The sequence below is a fragment of the Lonchura striata genome, chromosome 33, assembly GCF_050655825.1.
Source record: "Lonchura striata isolate lonStrDom1 chromosome 33, ASM5065582v1, whole genome shotgun sequence".
Taxonomy (NCBI): Eukaryota; Metazoa; Chordata; class Aves; order Passeriformes; family Estrildidae; genus Lonchura; species Lonchura striata.
This window is the reverse complement of record NC_140735.1, coordinates 3327501-3335000: the sequence shown is the minus strand read 5'-3', so window position 1 is coordinate 3335000 and position 7500 is coordinate 3327501.

The window sequence follows — 7500 nt, the reverse complement described above, 5'->3', positions numbered from 1 at the left end:
CCTGGAGCCGGGGTAGACCTGGTGTTCCGGGAGCCGGGGTAGACCTGGTGTTCCGAGCGCCGGGGTAGACTTGGTGCACGGAAGCCTCGGGGTAGACCTGGTCTTCCGGGCGCCGGGGTAGACCTGGAATTCCGGGCGCCGGGGTAGGCCTGTTCCCCTGGAGCCGGGGTAGACCTGGTGTTCCGGGCGCCGGGGTAGACCTGGTGCACGGAAGCCTCGGGGTAGACCTGGTCTTCCGGGCGCCGGGGTAGACCTGGTGCACGGAAGCCTTGGGGTAGACCTGGTCTTCCGGGCGCCGGGGTAGACCTGGTCTTCCGGGAGCCGGGGTAGACCTGGAATTCCGGGCGCCGGGGTAGGCCTGTTCTCCTGGAGCCGGGGTAGACCTGGTCTTCCGGGAGCCGGGGTAGACCTGGAATTCCGGGCGCCGGGGTAGGCCTGTTCCCCTGGAGCCGGGGTAGACCTGGTGTTCCGGGAGCCGGGGTAGACCTGGTGTTCCGAGCGCCGGGGTAGACTTGGTGCACGGAAGCCTCGGGGTAGACCTGGTCTTCCGGGCGCCGGGGTAGACCTGGAATTCCGGGCGCCGGGGTAGGCCTGTTCCCCTGGAGCCGGGGTAGACCTGGTGTTCCGGGAGCCGGGGTAGACCTGGTGTTCCGAGCGCCGGGGTAGACTTGGTGCACGGAAGCCTCGGGGTAGACCTGGTCTTCCGGGCGCCGGGGTAGACCTGGAATTCCGGGCGCCGGGGTAGGCCTGTTCCCCTGGAGCCGGGGTAGACCTGGTGTTCCGGGCGCCAGGGTAGACCTGGTGCACGGAAGCCTCGGGGTAGACCTGGTGTTCCGGGCGCCGGGGTAGACCTGGTGCACGGAAGCCTCGGGGTAGACCTGGTCTTCCGGGCGCCGGGGTAGACCTGGTCTTCCGGGAGCCGGGGTAGACCTGGAATTCCGGGCGCCGGGGTAGGCCTGTTCTCCTGGAGCCGGGGTAGACCTGGTCTTCCGGGAGCCGGGGTAGACCTGGAATTCCGGGCGCCGGGGTAGGCCTGTTCCCCTGGAGCCGGGGTAGACCTGGTGTTCCGGGAGCCGGGGTAGACCTGGTGCACGGAAGCCTCGGGGTAGACCTGGTCTTCCGGGAGCCGGGGTAGACCTGTCGTCCTACTCCGGGCCCGGCCTCCGGCCGCCCGGCTGCTGCGGCAGACCTGTCGCCCTGGTGTCCCGGGCGGACCTGCTGTCCCGCGCACGACCCACCCTCCGGCCGCCCGGCGCCGGTCTAGAGAGGGAAGGAGCCGGCCGTTGGGAGCCGGCAGCGCTCCCGCCTCCTCCGTGCCCAAAGCGACAGCGGCCCGGCTCCTGCCTCCGTCTCCGGATCCCTCACTGCCTTCAGCCGCTCGACCCCCCTCCCCCCCACCCCGCTGCCGTCCTGCCCCGGGCTCGGACGGGGCCAGGCCGGGCTGGAGCGTCAAGGAAAGAAGGCCGTCAAAGCAGAAGGCTGGGCGAGAGCCGAAGAGAAGGCTTCTCGGCAAAGGGGCCGCCTCTGCCGCGGGCCCCGGCCCTGCTGGCCGAAGGACCCGCCTTCCTCGGTGTCGGCCCGCTCCTGGCCCTCCCGCCGCTGCGGGTGTGCGAACCGGCCGAGGAGAGAGCGGGCGGGGGACGGCGACGGGGGTGGGGAAAGTAGTCTGCGAGCGGCGCCGGGGAGTCTGATGGGGCAGGGCGGGGCGCCCCCAACCGTCGATGGGCGGAGGCGGGGAAAGTCTTCAGGCGGGGCGCCCCCAACCGTCGATGGGCGGGCTCTGAGGGGGCGGCGTCGGATTGCGAGTGTGTGGAGCCGGCGTGTGTGTCACCGTGCCCCTCTCTCTCTGTCTCTCTCTCCCTCCCTTCCCCCCCCCGCCCCCCCGTCCCTCCCTCCCTCCCTCGCTTCCCTTGCGCGCTGGCCCCACTGAAATTCCGTTCGGCCGGGTAGGGCTGCGCGGCACCCCGGGCGGAGGGGGCTGCTGACGCTGCTTCGACGGCAGGCTGACGCAGGCTGCCTGTCAGCTTGGTCTGGGATCGCTCTGGGTACCAGAGGGAAAGAAATAAAGTTCGCCAAGAAAATTCCTTTTCCGGATCAGTTTCTTGCGCCGAGGGAACAGAAGAGTCGTTCTCTTCGAGAAGGGAGGAAAGGGGAAGCGCGGGAAATGAAACCCGAACCCCAAACCAGACCAAGGGGAACCAAGCCACAAAAAACAAAGGGATAACCCCGTAACTCCTAAAACAAACCCAGAAAACTCGAACCAAAAGTCCCGCAACGCACATTCCCCCACCCCCCACAAAAACCCACACCGAGCCCCCCCCTCGCGCCCGCCCCCCCCACCCCCACCAGGCAAAAAAAGGTAAAGCCGGCCATTGAGAAACGCTCTACTACCCGGGTATGGGGAAATACCTCTTGCCATGGCCCCGGAATAGACTTTTCCTCCGGGCGCCGGGGTAGACCCGTTGTCCGGCCCCCCGGGCTACACCTGGTATCCCGGAGCCGGGGTAGACCTTGTACCCGGCGGCCGGGGTAGACCTGGTATCCCGGAGACGGGGTAGACCTTGTACCCGGCGGCCGGGGTAGACCTGGTATCCCGGAGACGGGGTAGACCTTGTACCCGGCGGCCGGGGTAGACCTGGTATCCAGGAGACGGGGTAGACCTTGTACCCGGCGGCCGGGGTAGACCTGGTATCCAGGAGACGGGGTATACCTTGTACCCGGCGGCCGGGGTAGACCTGGTATCCCGGAGACGGGGTAGACCTTGTACCCGGCGGCCGGGGTAGACCTGGTATCCCGGAGCCGGGGTAGACCTTGTACCCGGCGGCCGGGGTAGACCTGGTATCCCGGAGACGGGGTAGACCTTGTACCCGGCGGCCGGGGTAGACCTGGTATCCAGGAGCCGGGGTAGACCTTGTACCCGGCGGCCGGGGTAGACCTGGTATCCCGGAGCCGGGGTAGACCTTGTACCCGGCGGCCGGGGTAGACCTGGTATCCCGGAGCCGGGGTAGACCTGGTACCCGGCGGCCGGGGTAGACCTGGTATCCCGGAGACGGGGTAGACCTTGTACCCGGCGGCCGGGGTAGACCTGGTATCCAGGAGCCGGGGTAGACCTTGTACCCGGCGGCCGGGGTAGACCTGGTATCCAGGAGCCGGGGTAGACCTTGTACCCGGCGGCCGGGGTAGACCTGGTATCCCGGAGACGGGGTAGACCTTGTACCCGGCGGCCGGGGTAGACCTGGTATCCCGGAGCCGGGGTAGACCTTGTACCCGGCGGCCGGGGTAGACCTGGTATCCAGGAGCCGGGGTAGACCTGGTACCCGGCGGCCGGGGTAGACCTGGTATCCCGGAGACGGGGTAGACCTTGTACCCGGCGGCCGGGGTAGACCTGGTATCCCGGAGACGGGGTAGACCTTGTACCCGGCGGCCGGGGTAGACCTGGTATCCAGGAGCCGGGGTAGACCTTGTACCCGGCGGCCGGGGTAGACCTGGTATCCAGGAGACGTGGTATACCTTGTACCCGGCGGCCGGGGTAGACCTGGTATCCCGGAGACGGGGTAGACCTTGTACCCGGCGGCCGGGGTAGACCTGGTATCCAGGAGCCGGGGTAGACCTTGTACCCGGCGGCCGGGGTAGACCTGGTATCCAGGAGCCGGGGTAGACCTTGTACCCGGCGGCCGGGGTAGACCTGGTATCCAGGAGACGGGGTAGACCTTGTACCCGGCGGCCGGGGTAGACCTGGTATCCAGGAGCCGGGGTAGACCTTGTACCCGGCGGCCGGGGTAGACCTGGTATCCAGGAGCCGGGGTAGACCTTGTACCCGGCGGCCGGGGTAGACCTGGTATCCAGGAGACGTGGTATACCTTGTACCCGGCGGCCGGGGTAGACCTTGTACCCGGCGGCCGGGGTAGACCTGGTATCCCGGAGACGGGGTAGACCTTGTACCCGGCGGCCGGGGTAGACCTGGTATCCCGGAGACGGGGTAGACCTTGTACCCGGCGGCCGGGGTAGACCTTGTACCCGGCGGCCGGGGTAGACCTGGTATCCCGGAGCCGGGGTAGACCTTGTACCCGGCGGCCGGGGTAGACCTGGTATCCCGGAGCCGGGGTAGACCTTGTACCCGGCGGCCGGGGTAGACCTGGTATCCAGGAGCCGGGGTAGACCTTGTACCCGGCGGCCGGGGTAGACCTGGTATCCAGGAGACGTGGTATACCTTGTACCCGGCGGCCGGGGTAGACCTTGTACCCGGCGGCCGGGGTAGACCTGGTATCCCGGAGACGGGGTAGACCTTGTACCCGGCGGCCGGGGTAGACCTGGTATCCCGGAGACGGGGTAGACCTTGTACCCGGCGGCCGGGGTAGACCTGGTATCCCGGAGACGGGGTAGACCTTGTACCCGGCGGCCGGGGTAGACCTGGTATCCCGGAGCCGGGGTAGACCTTGTACCCGGCGGCCGGGGTAGACCTGGTATCCCGGAGCCGGGGTAGACCTTGTACCCGGCGGCCGGGGTAGACCTGGTATCCCGGAGACGGGGTAGACCTTGTACCCGGCGGCCGGGGTAGACCTGGTATCCAGGAGCCGGGGTAGACCTTGTACCCGGCGGCCGGGGTAGACCTGGTATCCAGGAGCCGGGGTAGACCTTGTACCCGGCGGCCGGGGTAGACCTGGTATCCAGGAGCCGGGGTAGACCTTGTACCCGGCGGCCGGGGTAGACCTGGTATCCCGGAGACGGGGTAGACCTTGTACCCGGCGGCCGGGGTAGACCTGGTATCCAGGAGCCGGGGTAGACCTTGTACCCGGCGGCCGGGGTAGACCTGGTATCCCGGAGCCGGGGTAGACCTTGTACCCGGCGGCCGGGGTAGACCTGGTATCCCGGAGCCGGGGTAGACCTGGTACCCGGCGGCCGGGGTAGACCTGGTATCCCGGAGACGGGGTAGACCTTGTACCCGGCGGCCGGGGTAGACCTGGTATCCAGGAGCCGGGGTAGACCTTGTACCCGGCGGCCGGGGTAGACCTGGTATCCAGGAGACGTGGTATACCTTGTACCCGGCGGCCGGGGTAGACCTGGTATCCCGGCGCCGGGGTAGACCTTGTACCCGGCGGCCGGGGTAGACCTGGTATCCAGGAGCCGGGGTAGACCTTGTACCCGGCGGCCGGGGTAGACCTGGTATCCAGGAGCCGGGGTAGACCTTGTACCCGGCGGCCGGGGTAGACCTGGTATCCAGGAGCCGGGGTAGACCTTGTACCCGGCGGCCGGGGTAGACCTGGTATCCAGGAGCCGGGGTAGACCTTGTACCCGGCGGCCGGGGTAGACCTGGTATCCCGGAGACGGGGTAGACCTTGTACCCGGCGGCCGGGGTAGACCTGGTATCCCGGAGACGGGGTAGACCTTGTACCCGGCGGCCGGGGTAGACCTGGTATCCAGGAGCCGGGGTAGACCTTGTACCCGGCGGCCGGGGTAGACCTGGTATCCAGGAGCCGGGGTAGACCTTGTACCCGGCGGCCGGGGTAGACCTGGTATCCCGGAGCCGGGGTAGACCTTGTACCCGGCGGCCGGGGTAGACCTGGTATCCCGGAGCCGGGGTAGACCTTGTACCCGGCGGCCGGGGTAGACCTGGTATCCCGGAGAGGGGTAGACCTTGTACCCGGCGGCCGGGGTAGACCTGGTATCCAGGAGACGGGGTAGACCTTGTACCCGGCGGCCGGGGTAGACCTGGTATCCAGGAGACGGGGTATACCTTGTACCCGGCGGCCGGGGTAGACCTGGTATCCCGGAGACGGGGTAGACCTTGTACCCGGCGGCCGGGGTAGACCTGGTATCCCGGAGCCGGGGTAGACCTTGTACCCGGCGGCCGGGGTAGACCTGGTATCCAGGAGACGGGGTAGACCTTGTACCCGGCGGCCGGGGTAGACCTGGTATCCCGGAGACGGGGTAGACCTTGTACCCGGCGGCCGGGGTAGACCTGGTATCCAGGAGCCGGGGTAGACCTTGTACCCGGCGGCCGGGGTAGACCTGGTATCCCGCAGCCGGGGTAGACCTTGTACCCGGCGGCCGGGGTAGACCTGGTATCCCGGAGCCGGGGTAGACCTGGTACCCGGCGGCCGGGGTAGACCTGGTATCCCGGAGACGGGGTAGACCTTGTACCCGGCGGCCGGGGTAGACCTGGTATCCAGGAGCCGGGGTAGACCTTGTACCCGGCGGCCGGGGTAGACCTGGTATCCAGGAGCCGGGGTAGACCTTGTACCCGGCGGCCGGGGTAGACCTGGTATCCAGGAGACGGGGTAGACCTTGTACCCGGCGGCCGGGGTAGACCTGGTATCCCGGAGCCGGGGTAGACCTTGTACCCGGCGGCCGGGGTAGACCTGGTATCCCGGAGACGGGGTAGACCTTGTACCCGGCGGCCGGGGTAGACCTGGTATCCAGGAGCCGGGGTAGACCTTGTACCCGGCGGCCGGGGTAGACCTGGTATCCAGGAGACGTGGTATACCTTGTACCCGGCGGCCGGGGTAGACCTTGTACCCGGCGGCCGGGGTAGACCTGGTATCCCGGAGACGGGGTAGACCTTGTACCCGGCGGCCGGGGTAGACCTGGTATCCCGGAGACGGGGTAGACCTTGTACCCGGCGGCCGGGGTAGACCTGGTATCCCGGAGCCGGGGTAGACCTTGTACCCGGCGGCCGGGGTAGACCTGGTATCCCGGAGCCGGGGTAGACCTTGTACCCGGCGGCCGGGGTAGACCTGGTATCCCGGAGCCGGGGTAGACCTTGTACCCGGCGGCCGGGGTAGACCTGGTATCCCGGAGCCGGGGTAGACCTTGTACCCGGCGGCCGGGGTAGACCTGGTATCCAGGAGCCGGGGTAGACCTTGTACCCGGCGGCCGGGGTAGACCTGGTATCCAGGAGCCGGGGTAGACCTTGTACCCGGCGGCCGGGGTAGACCTGGTATCCAGGAGACGGGGTAGACCTTGTACCCGGCGGCCGGGGTAGACCTGGTATCCCGGAGACGGGGTAGACCTTGTACCCGGCGGCCGGGGTAGACCTGGTATCCCGGAGCCGGGGTAGACCTGGTCTCCGTCCGCCCGGGTAGACCTGGTGTCGCGGCCGCCTGCGGAAGTTCACCAAGGGGTCGCTGTTCCAGGCTGCCTCCGGCTATGTCGACGTAGCGGTCGGCCTGCGCTGGCGCACCCTCCCGGTCGACTTCCACTCGTCTCCTTGGAGGCGTCGGCGGCCTTGGACTTATCTTTCCGTATATTGGGAGCGAGGTGACGGGCCGCGTCCCCGCAGGTTTCCAGGGTGCCTGCGTCGCAAGGCGGAGGATAGGGCGGCCGCGCCGCGCGGTCGTCGGGGCAGAGCGAGTGCCGCCTAGGCCGGGTGAGCCGCGTGGCTTGGTCCCGGTTCCCGTCCTGCCCAGGGCGCTCTTTCGGGGGGAGAGCTGCCCGAGAAGCCAGAGAGAAGAGAATGGGCAGTGTGAAGGGCCACCAGAGAGAGAGCCGAGAGCCGAGAGA